We start from the raw sequence: 16,953 nt of genomic DNA, 5'->3' as shown, positions 1-16,953 counted from the left end.
AGAACTTATAAAGCTGTAACTCTTCTTTCATACCAAGACTGTTAAAATTTCCTGGAGAATGGTGTAGATGCAGAGTGCCATAACTTAGATAGATCTGATGGTGTGGGAGTTGACCTTTAACGGGGCCAGGATCATTCCATCAAGTCTTCTCTGTCATTACATGAAAAAGGGCATGATCCATCACAGTGGATTTTTGCTCACGCATATGCTGTATGCCTCTACGGATATTGGAATCTCAAATCCTCCGTTAGGTTACCTGATGAAAAATTTGGCTGTGTCTACTCAAGGTAATTAGATATGCTTGGGAACATTCCTAGCCACTGTGTTCTTTGGCATAGATATCTCGGCTCCAGAAACACCATGGCTGCATTCACCTTGTCTATTACAAATTGTTCCTGCGTCTCTCAAAAAAATTCTTGAGAATTGTTTAGAAAAGTACTAGGTAGCATTGGACAAATTTGCACCAGGGGTCAGTCTCATAGTTTTCTAATAAAAATGATCATGCACCAGGGTCTAGGGACATTCCAGGTACACATGAATTTACTTGGAAGATGTAGCCTTTGTATACCATTCTATTACTTTTTGCAATCTGCCTTTCTAAGGTGCTACCCAACATACTAACTCTAATGGAAAAACATAGAGATAAAAGTAAGCTATCTCCTTCCCTGCCTGCTTTGATAAGCAGCAAAACAGCACTGCCACTTAGAGTGTCATCCTTTGTCTATTAGCACTCAAAATAATGGTAGAGACAGTTCACATTTCAAAGCTGTGCCTCTGCAGTGGCATGACTAGTATCCTATGTTAACCCACAACACTAATAGCAAGAGATATTTTTTTGGAAAGACAACAAGTATGTACAGAAAGAAATGAAAAATTTATCCATGGTTCTCATACTTCACAGTTCTCTATCCCTGCTGCACACTCTGGAAAATGTGAGTTTACTCTATGACTATGACTTGTTGTTTTTCTATAAACTCTTTCCTACTGAAATTGGAGGGAAAATGAATAAGGTTTTCTATTTGGTCATATTTTCTGTATATTGACAAGAATTGTAAATTTCTTCTTCTTTTCTTATCACAGAAACTATCTTTACAAGGATAGTATTATTATTGTTTTTTAAAAGACATAATAAATATCACCCATCTGACAGAGAGTGGAACATTTCTGTTCCTAAAACACAGAGATATTTTTTAAATAATATTGATTTCCTTTGAGATATAGTCTGATGCATGTAGTTACATTGTCTGTGTCTAGACTAAATTGCAATGCAGTACATCACAGTGAATGAACCCTAAGGACCTGTTCCCCCAGTCATACAGGCTGAAAAATGTGCTCGAGTGTCCCAGGGCTCTCTCTTAGCCTACATCAGTGGCTTCTCTATTCATGGAAACCAGAAGACAGAAAAGGCTGGTATACATTCACGTCTTGCCATGAGATGACGTAAGGATATGGTGAACATGAGACCTGGGACAGGCTTTGTCAAAGTAGACGTAGAATTAGAAATCTACCCTACTGTATGGACAATCCCAGTGACATCACTGAATGGGATAGGACATCAGTGACTTGGTAACAGGACAAGAGGCAATGGGCACAAACTGAAACACTGGAAGTTCTATCTGAATATAAGGAAAAAAAATTACTATGAGAGTGACTGAGCACTGGAATGGGTTACTCAGAGAGGTCATGGAATCTCCATCCTTGGAGATATTGGAAAGCCATCTGGGCACAGTCCTGGGCAATTTGCTCTAGGTGACCCTTCCTGAGCAGAGGGTTGGATCAAACAATCTCCAAGAGGCATCTTCCAACCTCAACCATCTCATAATTCTGTGAGTCTTTGCAAAAAAGGTGCCACTGAATTGCAAAATGAAGTCTTAAGGTTTGGCTCTGTGTTCTAAAGCAAGGGAGGAAAAGCTAAAATTTTGTCTCTTGAAGTCAAAACGTAATTGTCCGTTCCTTGCAAAAAATATGGCAGATCTCTCAGTGTCTTAGATCTTGGGTTCTCAAAAGGGTTTACAATGGAGAGAGAGATCATTCAACATGGAGTGGTGTGAAACTTCAAGATCTTAATGCTTACTATAGCAGGCTTTTGAAATAAATAAAATGTATCTAAATTTGGATAAGACTTCAGTAATGTGATTAGACAAAATTCTGACCATAATTTCTAGAAAAAGACAATTGCTTAACAAAATGTAACTGAATTTCTACCAAGTTCTATTTCATTTCTTTATGGAATTAATCCAATTTACAGACTTAAATATCTTTTCAGAGTTTTATCCTTTGTCTATTAATAGCTGTTTGACTACCAGTTCCTAAAAAAAAAAAAAAAAAAAAAAAAAAACAGATGTGAAATTCATTACAGTCCTTATGGGCATATTTTGTGTATTAATTATTCTTTTAAGAATTAGCTAACATTTCTTTAACATTTTTACATATCTATTATTATTAAGATGTATATTTTCTTATGCATCCGTGTGCAGCTGACCCAGCCCAAAACTTAAAGAATAGTTAAGTTCACATGAAACGAGAGATTTTGACCTTTAGAAAATGGGACATTTATCATATGTAGATTTAGTGGAGGCTGTTTTATCATAAATAAATTTAACTCCACTACCATCACCATTCAGTGTCAAAAAATGATGTGTAAGAAGAGTACAAATTATGTGGAACAGACTTAATATTTATTTTTTATTAGTTGAGAAAGCTAAATGGATATTTACTTCAGCCACAGTGAAATTTTGGCAGGTCACATTGTGAATTTCTTTTATTGTTGTTTCCTCACAGCATTTTGTTTGGGTAAAAGGATGGTATTCAGCCTCTAAGGTTAAAGTTTGATTAAGAATCTTATCGAAGACAGCAGGAAAAATTCAGTTAATTTATTTGGGGCCACATATCCTATTATTTATTTTACCCAGCCAATCTGCATGCTTAGTTACAGTATTGTTTCAACACGTTCTTAAATTACTATACTTTTACCTTCTTTCAGGAGATTCATGTTATTGTGCTGCAATAAAAGAATCCTGAGTCAAAAGATCAAAAGGAAGGCGGAAAATTCCATTTAATGATCCAAAACCTAACTTACAGAATTTTACTTTAAAATTATTGTTCAGGAATTCATCCTTCATGTCACCTGCTCTGAACTGAAATTTCTAAAGTATCATAGCAACTGATTTTGATGCTTACTGAAACTATTTCCTACATTAAAATAAAAGTTTTATTTCTCTAGCATAACTATCAATCAGTTGTGAGGTGGCTTAGTGTAGCATATTCACATAAACAAACATTTTACTACCAACCTTTCAGAGACTGATTTGGGGAGGAATATATGGAGTAATCAACTGGCAGCCATCTATTAATTTGGACCCAGTGAAACCTACTGATTTTATATCATTCTTCACCAGGTAGGCACCAAAATGCTGCACAAAGCAGTATAGGATCATCAGCATCAATTTTACTAGTATTAAGATTTCTTCTGCTTGTTTATGAAAACATGAGAGAGAGTCGGCTGCATGCACATACACATCCATTCACATATGCAGCTCAGATTTATTTACGTCCTTGTTTCTATTACCAAAGAATGTTATTTCTTTTCATTTGGGATTAGTGATGTTCTTTTTTTTCCCCTTTTCACCATTTTCAACATGTTTATGTTTAGGAAATGGCCTATTTCGGTTATAAATGTATGTAATTAGGCATATTGTGCATATTATATATCCATGTAAATGTAAATACTTGGGAATGTAATACAGAATTAGGTTTTTGGGATTTTTTTTTTTTTTCTTTTTACAGTTTCTATACTTTCACAATAAAATGTGATGGAATTGGTGGAACAGAAGAATATATACAGAATATTTTCACTGAACTCATTATTAAATATGAAGTTTAATGATTTCTTTAACCCTCACAAGCTTCTTTTCCTGATTATCTCTCATGTGTTTTTTTTTTTAACTTCATGCTATGTCCTTCCTTAATCACTCAGCTTTTTCAGAATAGGATTATTTGCCCAATAATCATAGGTATGACTTGGTACTGAACTAGTTAACAATTATAAAGCACTTGGCTGCAGTGACCATGAGATGGCGGAGTTCAGGATCCTACGAGGATGGAGCAGGGCAATGAGTAGGATCGCAGCCCCGGACTTCAGGAGAGCTAACTTTGGCCTCTTCAGGGACCTACTTAGGGGAATCTAAGTAGGAATCTAAGCTGGATGGCCGAGCTCAGAGGGTTGTGGTGAATGGCACAGAGTCAAGTTGGAGGCCTGTGGCTAGTGGTGTCCCCCAGGGGTCAGTCCTGGGTCCAGTCTTGTTCAATATATTCATCAACGACCTGGAGGAAGGGACAGAGTGCACCCTCAGCAAGTTGGCTGATGATACTAAACTCGGAGGAGGGGCTGACACCCCAGAAGGCTGTGCTGCCCTTCAGAGGGACCTGGAGAGGCTGGAGAGGTGGGCGGAGAGGAAATTCCGGAAGTTCCACAAAGCAAAGGTGCAGGGTGCTGCACCTGGGGAGGAATAATCCCATGCACCAGGACAGGCTGGGAGTTGACCTACTGGAAAGTAGCTCTGCCGAGAAGGACCTGGGAGTGCTGGTGGATAACAAGTTAAACATGAGCCAGCAGTGTGCCCTTGTGCTCAGGAAGGCCAATGGGATCCTGGGGTGCTTGAGGAAGAGTGTTGCCAGCAGGTCAAGGGAGGTGATCCTGCCCCTCTCCTCAGCCCTCGTGAGACCTCACCTGGAGGTGAGGTGTCCAGTGCTGGGCTCCCCCGTACAAGAGAGACATGGAGCTGCTAGAACGAGTCCAGCGGAGGGCTACAACGAGGATGATGGGCCTGGAGCATCTTTCCTATGAGGAAAGGTTGAGAGGCTGGGACTGTTTTGCCTGGAGAAAAGACGACTGAGGGGGGATCTCATCAATGTGTACAAGTATGTGAAGGGAGAGTGTCAAGAGGATGGGGCCAGACTCTTCTCAGTGGTGCCCAGTGATAAGACAAGAGGCAATGGGCATAAACCGAAAGACAGGAAGTTCCATCTGAACGTGAGGAAAAACTTCTTTGCTGTGAGGGTGACAGAGCACTGGAACAGGTTGCCCAGAGGGGCTGTGGAGTCTCCTTCCCTGGAGATATTCAAAACCCACCTGGACGTGATCCTGGGCAATGTATTCTAGATGACCCTGCTTGAGCAGGGAGGTTGGACTAGATGATCTCTAGAGGTCCCTTCCAACCTCAACCATTCTGTGATTCTGTGATTCTGTGATTCTGTGATTCTGTGAATTAAATGCCCACATGCACGTAAAAAAGTTAAGATTATGGAGGTTTTAAATAACATATTTGACCTTCAATCACTCTGAAGTGAGAATTTTGAATATCACGAAGAAAATAGAGTGCTCAGGAATTCATACTGAACATCCCTATAGGATTTCTTAGATGGCCCGAAATCCTAAAGTGCTTTGATTTACACTTTCATTTTATCAGTCTTTAACGTCCATTATTAACTCCTTCTGTTTATGCTCAATTAAAATAGGACAGTACTTACTGCGATATTTTTCCCCGTAAATATCCATCTATTAGTAAGTACTCTCCTAGTAGTCCTAAACCCTCAGAATGTAATGCCTCCCAGCTTGTGAATTTGAAGAAAATGGATGACCAAACAGCTGGCTCTTTCTGAAACAAAAGATCTCTGATAAGCCACGTTGTAATGTCGCACTGTCCTGCTTTTGTACTGTGAAGTTACCTGTTACTATATGCATAAGGGAAATGAGAAAAACCACTAATCCTTTTGTTAAAATATAAGTAAAAAGTCACTCATTTGTGTTCTAGGGATTCATTTTATGTCCTAGCATTTTCAGATTCAGTTATAATTAATTGTAGTTAAATGTTGTTATTATACAGATAAAATAAATAAATAAATAAAGGTAAGCTTTTTGAAAGTGCACTGTACTGGCCTTACCTGCTCCCACAGCACAAAAATGTCAGAGTGCCAACACTGACGTGAAACACATTCAGATCCTTCCTAGACGTACTGGTGACAAAAAGCAAATGTTTAAAGTAATTGGTACATTTTCAAAATTTGATCAACATTATATCATTTTTTCTGGTTTTGAATAAATAGAAGTGCCAATCAAGTTTGAAACTGGAGGGGGAAGAAAGAAAAGGAAAAATAAATGTTTAAATGCCACTTTGTACAGCTCTAAAGTGCTTACATATTTTTGGCTATAAGCCTTTTTCATCTTTCAAAGATAATAACTAATAGCTCTGGAAAAACATGACTTTTAGTCCATGTAATCAGACAAAACCTGACTATATTTGCATTAATACTAGCTTCAAAGATAGTTCTTAGCTCAGTGTTAGAGATCTGAGCTGATGACTCAGGGAGTGGGGGTTATTGAATTTTACTGCAATATATACATATACATGTTAAGTACACATACTTTGTGTACAATTGTGTGCAGTACATATACATATACATTCTCACACATAAACATGTCTAATAAAAGCATATAAAAGCATATTCTAGAAGGAATTTTATTGCTAAGTAGATGTGGTAGAAATCTGGTAGAAATCCAATAATTAGAATTTAGAGTAAATTCAGCAGAAATATATCTGGAATGAAGTGAAAATAAGCTAAAATGTGATAAAAAAAAATTGTTGCATCTCATTAAAAGAAAAGGATGGTGAAATCAATGCCACCATATGACTGCTTGTCTTATATATCTTGTAGCTAAATTGTTATTAAAATCAAAATTAAGAAGGTAACACTTTTAAATTTTGAGATTTTAAAACCACTTTTATGTCAGCCTTAATTCACTTACATTTTTCTCACATAACTTTTAATTTCAAACAAACATACACTTCTGACAAAACCAAAACACAGCTTTATTTTATAAATATTAAAATAATTAATATTAATAGCTTAAATATTTAAAGACAATATTTTAAGAATTCTAGAGCCTTTTTAAAAATGTTTGCAAAATAAGTATTAAATTCACCCAAATCAGTCTTTGCTCTCAAAAGGCTTCCAATGAATTTTTTCATTAAGATTCTGACTATTTATAGTTAATACAGCTTTTTCTGGATTTTCTGAAGAAAATCTGGCTTTACTGAAGGCAGAAGGTCCAGTCTATGTAAACCTTTTAAGGGTTATATACGGAAAAACTATTTTCATAAACTATATACTTTCAAAAACCCAAATAATTTCCTTTCAAGTTCCATATCCTTTCTGTTCTATTTTTTGCCAAGGAAGCTGTCAAATTTTAGAGAAAATTACACCTTGTGAAAGGACATTTAGGACTCCAAATAGATTACCTTTAAGTGTAATACCCCCAGAGCTGCATCTTGTCTTAAGACATTCATAGGTCAATTCAGTAACAGATAGCCTAAATTCTTAAGTATGCTTTGTAGGTTATTGCTAACAGCTATTCTTGAGATATAAACCAACATGAAATAAACATATATTTCCAAAACTAGAAAGCACTAACTTACATTAGATTAGAAAAAAATAGCATTTTTTGCCTTTAAATCTGTTCAATTTTAATGCTGCTTCTCATCTTCTAAATGTATTTTTTTCTAATAAAAGTGTTATACATTTTCAGCCTCAAATATTGGCAGTTAGTCAAATGGCTATTTTGTGTCATGGTGCCTCATTCATTGGACTTAAGTCTATAAAGAAACTATGAACAGTACAGCATTTAAAACACTTCACTTACTTAGAGGTGAATTTTCAGTGTCCCTTTGAGAAGGAGCAGTAAATTTGATTCATTAAGTTAATTATGTACTTATGTAAAGCATTTCCCAAAACAATTTCTAAAATCTACACAAGGTCACAACAAGGCTTTTGATTTGGTCATTGTTTTTGAATTTAAAAAGGCCCCAAAGCTTTAAAAAATTGTCTCTGTGTCAAGTAAACATTCATAAATTCATAAGCACTTGATTTACTTTTTCCATTTCCATAATAGCCCTAAACATACTTCTCAGCTATACAGTATATATACAACACCATGGTTCCAAGTGCATGTTTTATTATAAGAATCAAACTATTGTTCATGTCTGCATCACAATTTCTAAAGCCAATTATGGCCTCCTCTTGAAATTTTACTTTTGTGTGTTGGCTAATGTGTTTCAGTTCCTACCTCCAGAACAAATTACAGATTTCAACAGCTTTCTTATCTCATGCATATAGCTGCAAGCTTATTTTGAGTGCTTTAGTAAGATAGTAAGCACACATACAGTGACCCTAGGGCAGTTTAATGACACTTGAAGACCATTATTTGCTATCTTCTTACACCATCTTTACAGGAATTTCTCTCTCTATATATATCAGTAATTTAATCATAGGCTAACAAAGTGTGATACCACTGAATTACCAATTAAAACCAAAAAGCAGGTGTAAGATAGAGACTTAACATAAGGGAAGTAAAACTTCTCAGCTTCAGTATTCTCAGAAGTCCAGTAAAGAGAGGAACAGCTGGAGTAGCTGACAAGAGATTGGATGTTATTACACATAAAATACTTACGGGTGGTTTGACCAGAAGGTGTCGCGACGTCCTATTCATGAGACAACCTAAAGTGTATACTGGCACAAAGGACAAAATATTTCTCTTTTATTTTCATCTTTATAGCTAGTGTCTTTTTCTACCCTTTCTGCAAAAAAGAGAATAGCATTCCTTGCATACAGACAGCACACCCTGCTGAATCTAAGTTAATAAATTTTGACCTAATGTCAATCTGGGAAGTTTTCCTTAATCCAGAATTTTCTTAAAATAATTATCATTAAATAAAATGTAAAAATGCCAGCAACAGAAAATAGAAATTGATGGAATTTTTGAAGAAAATTGCAGCCGATTTTTCCTTGTAGGGTAAATGGTGGTATTATGACTGACTGTTTCAAGGTCTGTTCGAAGACTTAGGAGTGCTACATCATGATCTAGTAATTTAAAAGAAAAAGCCATTCACCTACATATTTCTCAAGAGCCTTTTCAAGAGTTTATGAAATAAAAGTGAATAGCAAATGGCATGTTCTTCACATCTTTCTTTTGCAAACAAGAAAACAAGATATTTAACCAGTTTGCTTCAAGATGTCTGCAACAACCCACTTTTCGCATATTCACACACAATAAAACTGTTTATAGCTGCTGAAAAGGCTCAAAAGTAAGTTATAGAGTAAAAGGCGCCTACATGAACTCCAGAGAACAGCTTGTTGAAGAGAGTACCTTGGCTATGGGGAGTGAGAAAACACTGACCTTTGAGACAATCCACCTGCAGTATCATGCAGAAGTCTTGAAGAGAGATTGAGAAGATGATTTCTATGTTTGCAGAATGGGCTCAATAACATTAACTCCCTTGATACGTTGATGCTGCCAAATGAAAGAGAAACAGGACTTGATATCTATACTCAGTGTTAGTTGACACTAAGAGACAATAAAAGAGACTACTCGTACCACGCAGGATTAGCTCTGTCTAGAATCGACTGGTTATTTCCACATTGCCTAAAATTTAGCTCTACATATTCGCAGGCTCCTTTATGGTGCTGTACCCTTACAATATAGATATTGGGCATGGGGGTTGGTGGGTTAATGAAGCATCTGAAAAAATATGTTGTGCTGCAGCAGATCAGACTACTCTTTTCACAGTATGAAATTGGAGGTGTTTCTTGCATGCCCTCAGGTTTGACCAGAGGGTACTTGGTGGTATATAAAGGTGTAAAACTTTTTGAATATCATAGGATTATATGTGAAAGAACTGCCAGAAGGACCCAAACCTTTTGCAACCTTAGCCAGACTGTTTTTCAAGAGTGCTCCCTTAGTGAACCAAATCTACACTTGGATTTTGTCCTGGAGGCAATGAAGGCAATCTCAAGTAGAACCAAGAAAGGAATTGCTTCCAAAGTTGCAAATTATGCCTACACTCTTCCAAGACCTGCAAAACTAGCATAGGTTTAAGGCAATACCACTTGAAATCATTATCATTGAGTGACTTTTTCATAGAAAAACATAAAATTGTTTTTGAATGCATTAATAAGAATTTTATTTAAACTGAAATAGCTGACATTTATATCAAATCTGTACCCTCTTGCCTGTTATTTCCTACCACCCTTAATTTTTCACAAGAGAAATAAAATCACCATTTTCTATCATGCAAACTTTCTTCCCAAAGCAAGTTGCTACTTTCCTCATCTTAAATTTAATTCTTGGCACCCTGGAACCAGGAAAGCAGTAACAATGGTTTTAAGAGTTTTCTGAAATGATACCTGAAAAGGAAAATGATACAGCTGACTAAATCGATGAAAAATGACTGACCGGTAAGTAAACTTAGGATACGCTTGTCACTTTTCTCTGTAAATAGTGCAAAGACTATCCACCAGAGAACTGGGTAGGAGAGTCTTCAGTGTACTCTGTAGGCTCGTCACTAACATCATTCTCTGAGACAGGTTTCTGGGGTGGGCAGGGATTTGAAAGATAACTGTGATTGAAACCACTCATATAAGCAAAGCAACTGTTTCAAGCCGTCACAAAGGGAGTACAAGTTTTACAACATTTTGAACAATCTTGAAATTCCTCAAATCCTTTGGCAGTTCAGTATGGGTGAAGTGCATTTTCTGCCTCCAGTTAGGTGTATGTTTATGAAAACTCATGCAACCTGTGGCAGTCAGCAAGGCCTCTTTTCGGATATAAGCAAGATTTGAATATAAGGTGATGTCAGGTTGGCACACCATGCTGCCACACAGCTGGGATAATAATGATTTTCTGTAGTAAGCTTTTGTTTGCTGCTCTGTGATGAAATGATACTCAGATTGCAAAAATAATAGTGTGACAGTGTCCATGAAAACAAGCTTCTCTCGTCTCAATCTCTGGTTGCCACTGTGTCTAGTCACAACTCAGGACCTCTAGTGAACAGTATGCATCAGTCTCATATTGACTCAGAAACACTTCTCAGTGAGTAGATTGGCATAACAGACAGGTTTCCAACTGCAAAGCCACTTCACTTCATAAGGAAATGTATGCGTAGAATCATCAAGTAATAAAAGGGATCCCCAAAACCAAGAATAGTTAATAAGACAGTGATGTACAGAGGTGACAGCTGTTGTACTAAAACTGTATTTGCATCTTCAAAAAGATGAAAAAAAAGTAGCTTAGCAAGATCATCAATGTATTCAGTTTAAAGAAAAATGTATTTTGAAACAGATAGATAGATTAGGCCTACACAGACCACCCACGAGGGCTCAAGCTTCAGCTAAATGGTGCGCTCAACATTTTCCTATTTACCTTTTTCTCTGCAGGAGTGCTAACTTGAGGATTCACCACCCCAGCTGTTTTCCACTAAATCATTCTACCCTTAAAGAACACCCCTCTAGTGAGCTGGCAAAAATGTTTGTTTGGCATATGGGTAACTGGTGCAGTGAACTAAACCAATCTTTTGTGACATAAACTAATAATGATAATAATAATAATAATAATAAAGATTGTTTTTAAGCTGAATACATCTATTGATCCAATTCACCCTACAACTGATCAAGTCAATACAACTGAGTGGACATCTTAGAATCAGAAACAAAATAGAGGTAGAACTATAGCTCTTACATTAGAATTGTCAATGAGGAAAAGCTATGCTGAACTATATTATGAGACTTCAGTAAAAAAGAAAACAAATGTAGCAATGAAGCGTGTCAGGAAAACATCCTTAACAACTCAGCTACATAAAAAAGAGAAACTTTCAAATTTAACCATAATGGGAGTAGATCAAGATGAGTTTTCCTCCATGTCTCCATCTACAAGCATTTGGGTTCACCCTTTTTCTTTTGAATTCTTTCATTTTCCTTTCCCCTGCCAGAGTTTGGGTGCTTTCAAGAGAGCATCAAAGTGTTCCTCACTGATAGAGAGGTGATTTGGACCTCAGGGTAGTGAACACCCGTAAGTGCCCAGCTCTTCAGTACTGTACCCCTCAGCACCCAACAGCAGGCAGGATTTTCAGCTCGGGGTGTTACCAGAGAAACTGGGTAAGGAAGGAATGGCTTCCGGCTGCCAGAGAGCTAGGGAAGCTCTCTGGAGTGAAGCAAGGTAGCAAAGAACCTACTTGAACCTCAGGAGCCCAAGAGAGTCTGCAGCATTGAATAGATTGGTATTTTTCCTTCAGTTCAGTTACGTCACTCTTTTAATTGCCTGTGACTCTAGGGAACTGAGAAGAAGCAGCAGAAGGGGAAGTAAAGAAAGCATTGTACAGTCATTAGTCTTTGGTATGTATTCCTTAACATATGTGATGGGAAGGACTATGTTATGGAAAACAGCATGTAAAGGCTATACAATAACTGTTTTCCAAAGCTAGCATGAAAATTATCATTGCTGTTCAGCATTTACAGGGAAGCACGATACAGAAGTTCTGTATTAATATTTGGCTCACCCAGACCTTTAGATAGGGAGTACGAATATTGACTCTTTATGTTCCATGCCTTTGTTATTTGTTTTTATTAGCTTATGTTTTGTTAATCAGAATAATTTGGCTTCCAGTAATCACTGCTATATATAACAAAATGAGGCATATTTTTAGCAGTGGAGAATTGGGTTTTTTTTTTACTGCTAATTTTGCCAGAGGAAAGAGTTTTTATGAGGTAAGTGATGATGAATAAGCTGTGTATGTCCAAGAAATATGCATTAAAGTATAATTATGTCACTTTCTGGCAGCTAATGGATCACATGTAGAGGTAGCTTTTGTCCCTAAACCAAATCAGATGAGCTATGAGTAGGAAATGAATGGAGGTCATTAGTGTGGAAAAAGAAGAAATAACAATTATTGCTGGTATACCTGGCGTTCTTCTGATGAAAGACAGTACAATCTCAAAACAACTGATGTCATTGTGTCCATCATAATTTGTCTCATATGCGCATACAAGATTACATCTTCTTTCTAACTTCTTTCTCCTGCCTCTCCTGTTGTCTTCTTTCTTTTGTTGATCACCATTTTCGCTCCAAAAACATCATCATTTTCTTCTAGTTTACAGTAATAGAGAGCTAAGAATGATTTTCTCTTTATTTTCTTTTTTTAAAATCCCTTCTCTCCCAATTATGACAGGTCTTTCAAGTCCATTACCTTAGATAATCAGGTCCTGCACCTTCTGTTAGAAGGGTATGTGCAGCTGTTTGTTGGTAATTTTGTCTTGAAGAACTGCTGTCTTGATAACAAGGCAATATGTTTATCTAATAGTGCTGTAAGGGTAAGCGGCATGAAATAAAAGGAGGAAGTAAACCCAGGGAGTATGGTAGGATTAGTTTATTTCTGATAACATTTTATAATGTCTGGTTTCTATCTAGCTACTAACTATCCTACTAGAATTTCAACAATCCAGTAAGCTCATCAGTGACTACTATCAGAAGCCAGATACCAGAGCGCTGTTAAAGGCAATCAGCTTCCCATTTTCTCAGGCTACTTGTCTTCCAGCATAGTAATATAGATTCAGAAGATGAGCAGAAGTGAAAAATCTTTTGTTTCATTATAAAAGTTATAATAAATATTATTATTACTTATTTTAGCAAATGCTAGTATTAACAGATGCTATTTCGTCTAACATATTAGCAAATGAATGTCAGAACAGCTGTGAGTCTGTTGTAATTTTTTACTTGAAGATGACAAGTTGCTCAACTGGTCAGCCTTAATTAGCTCTGAGAGCTGTTGTCATATTTCTGTGAAATAGACACTTTCTGTCATTCTGAAGCATGATCTAGACAACGTGTTTTTTCCCCAATTCTTCTTTTTCTTGATAACACTAAAATGTAGGCCAAAAGAGCTCTCTAAGAAGCTTTCTAGATAGTTACTGGCTATAATTTTGACACTTGAATACCACTGCAAGTTCACAGAACTTGCAAGAATTTGCTTCTAAGTTTTACAAAATCACACAGAATCACAGAATGGTTGAAGTTGGAAGGCACCTCTGGAGATCATCTAGTCCAACCTCCGTGCTCAAGCAGGGTCACCTAGAGCAGATTGCCCAGAATTGTGTCCAGGTGAATTTTGAATATCTCCAGAGAACAAGTCTCCACAACCTCTCGGGGAAACCTGTTCCAGTGCTCTTGTTACCCTCCTCACAGTGAATGAAGAAGTTTTTTCTCAAGTTCAAAAGGAATTTCTTGTGTTTCAGTTTGTGCTCATTGCCTCTTGTCTTATCACTGGGCACCACTGAGAAGAGCCCCATCCTCTCAACACCCTCCCTTCACATACTTGTACGCATTGATGAGATCCCCCCTCAGTCTCCTTTTCTCCAGGCAAAACAGGCCCAGCTTCCTCAGCCTTTCCTCATAGGAGAGATGCTCCAGGCCCATCATCCTCGTTGTAGCCCTCCGCTGGACTTGTTCTAGCAGCTCCATGTCTCTCTTGTACGGGGGAGCCCAGAACTGGGCACCTCACCTCCAAGGCCTGGTGAGGCCTCACGAGGGCTGAGGAGAGGGGCAGGATCACCTCCCTTGACCTGCTGGCAACACTCTTCCTCAAGCACCCCAGGATCCCATTGGCCTTCCTGAGCACAAGGGCACATTGCTGGCTCATGTTTAACTTGTTATCCACCAGCACTCCCAGGTCCTTCTCGGCAGAGCTACTTTCCAGTAGGTCAACTCTCAGCCTGTCCTGGTGCATGGGATTATTCTTCCCCAGGTGCAGCACCCTGCACCTTTGCTTTGTGGAACTTCAGGAGGTTCCTCTCCGCCCAGCTCTCCAGCCTGTCCAGGTCCCTCTGAAGGGCAGCACAGCCTTCTGGTGGGTCAGCCCCTCCTCCCAGTTTAGTATCATCAGCCAACTTGCTGAGGGTGCACTCTGTTCCTTCATCCTCCACTAGCAAAAGTCCTCTAACTAGACTTTACAGAATGAGGAGGACAGAAGTCACAAAAGTTACTCTTCCACTAATTAGTGAATAAAATAGCAGTAAATAAAACTGAAAAACAATGAAGACTTTTTTTTCCCCCCGAATTCCATAGGGCAGAATTCAAATAGAGGAACCTCTAGTGAAGGACAGAAATAGAGGCTGTCAAAAATAAGTTTGCATAAACAGGCTGAAATAGCAGAAGTTGTGACATCTCAGTAAATCCTTTCCTTTATGAAGATATAGTTTAGTTGTAGATGCATTGACCCCCAAAGATAAGCTAGGTATTGCAGCCTTAATTGTTTCAGTCACATATATTTATGAGCACTTAGTTTACATATAAGAATATGTGAACTTTTCTGCTTTAGCGAGAGGATACTTTGTATTCTTTGAAGATAACATTATAAATCAATGTGCAAAATGCATTGTATATGAAAACAAATATTTTATATTCTGGTCAAAATAAGTGAGATTTGCGTATGTACTCTTCTATCATACACCAAGAGATTCTGTAAAATACTTCCTTTTAATGTGTGATGTTTGGAGTAGTACAAAGGTAAAATCCAATATTTTTTTTATTTCCATGTGTCTGGCTTTTGTGTTAATGATTTTGCTTTTTGTAGTAGACATGAAATTTTAATAGAAATTTTCTCTTCTTGTGAGATAGTAATGCAGCTTATGTAGCTAAGGAGGCGTTATATTTATGCGTGTGCTAATGTTGTTGTCTATCAAGTTATAGCAGCTTTTTATTAAACAACAGAGAAGGGTCACTTTAAAGGCTATACCAACTTTGTTTTGACAGTATTTGAATTGCAGAACCACTTTCCATCATGTTTTGCAAGACTGTAAAATATATTATCATCTTTTCATCTACTAATTGTTCCTTGAAGTGACCTGAGTGCAAATAAAGTACCACAATCTTTATTATATATTCAGACAGATATATTTATATGCCTATTGCAGAGAGCAGTAGGGATGAGAAGCACGGGGTGAGAGGAAAAGGGGCACAGACTGGCACTGGAGACCTCAGGACTAGATACTGCTCACCACTGGTCAGTTAAAGAAACACAGGCCTGGAACATGGGTAAAACTTGCTTTAGCCGTAAAGAAGAGGAGAAAGAACAAGTTTCTGACATATGCAAAATATATACAATAAATTCAGATATAATATGGCTTTTCAGGGCAATGAAGAAAGAGCAAAATGTAGAGCATGCTAACAAATGTGTAAAGATAACCCCATGAGGATTATGAGAGGAGTAATCACATCATCATTAGATCATCGTCATACCACCATCACCATACTCCTCCCAGTGAAGATTCAGACTGCTGACAACTCACACACTGAAGCTATAGAGCTTACAAACCGTAGACTGAAGCTGTTAGGCCTAAGGACCCAGAGGGCCAGGAAAGGTGAGCATAACATCGCAGAAAGGGGTAGACATGAGGAAGTGTGTGCAAAACAGTTTTGACTGCATTATTTATTATTGACAGTAAATTATTGATTTTATCTATAAAGTATATTTCCTTTTTGCCCGTAACAAGATTTTGAATACAACACAAAATCTGAGTATCCTGACTATATGCAAAGCAGAATGCAGGAAAAATCAGATAAAAGGTGATATGGAAATCATTACCTCAGATTAAGCATCGAGCTCATGATCATTGCAGATAAAAATATATTTTATACATACATACATATATATATATATATGTAATGGACAGTCACATATATTCCCTAATACTGAGCACAAGTTATGCATTTAGGTAGACTTAGAGCCAATATAATTCTTTTTTGTAGTTCAGTTGACTAAAGCTTGTTTCCACAAGGATGAACACTCTACTATGATTACCTGTTACTGTTCTTGTTGTCCTGATTTTGTGTGGTTATGGATTAATAACTTTGAAACTGAGTCCAAGTCCATATAATGCAAGTACTCCTTGCCCTGAAAAAAAGAAACAAAAAGTCAGATTTATACAATATACATTCTATTCTCTGGGTGGATGATTCAATATGTTTTTACTGTATCTAAGACAAAGGACTCCAGTCTTGATTAGAGTTCATGAGTGAGTGCTTTGCTTTCAACAAGCAAATCACAACTCTTTTACCCAAATACAACCCAA

Source organism: Struthio camelus, chromosome 1 (assembly GCF_040807025.1).
Source record: "Struthio camelus isolate bStrCam1 chromosome 1, bStrCam1.hap1, whole genome shotgun sequence".
Classification (NCBI taxonomy): domain Eukaryota; kingdom Metazoa; phylum Chordata; class Aves; order Struthioniformes; family Struthionidae; genus Struthio; species Struthio camelus.
The sequence above is the reverse complement of the archived record's forward strand: the minus strand, read 5'-3'. Positions refer to the sequence as shown.